Below are 438 nucleotides of genomic sequence, written 5' to 3' on the forward strand. Positions count from 1 at the left end.
CATGACAAATGACATAATTATTATCTTACTGTCCAAGCAGAAAATGTGAAAATCTCTGTCTCCGCCCAAACATCGTTCTCTGGATAAAATGAGCAATTTGAATTAATGCCATAATTCCAGTTATTGATAAGTACTGTTATCCTGCTGAATAGTGATTATTATAAGTATAATATGCTCAGTGGTGGTGGATGTGACAATTACTATTCGGCAGGTTGACAGTGAAATTATAGTTGACAGTAGAGAACACTACAAAGAAACGTCTCGAACTGACACGTTTTGTGGGATTTTATTATTTTTACGTTTGCAGTCCCCCGGGTTTGTATATTTGCAGAGTGAAATGTCATTAAGAGACTACTACCTACGCTTTACACTGACTTTTGTTCCATTTGTTCGTTTTGAAGATGATCTTTGTGACAAATGACCCTGGCTATTATTTGA

The sequence above is a fragment of the Branchiostoma belcheri genome, unplaced genomic scaffold, assembly GCF_001625305.1.
Source record: "Branchiostoma belcheri isolate BF01 breed outbred unplaced genomic scaffold, Haploidv18h27 scaffold79, whole genome shotgun sequence".
NCBI classification, from domain to species: domain Eukaryota; kingdom Metazoa; phylum Chordata; class Leptocardii; order Amphioxiformes; family Branchiostomatidae; genus Branchiostoma; species Branchiostoma belcheri.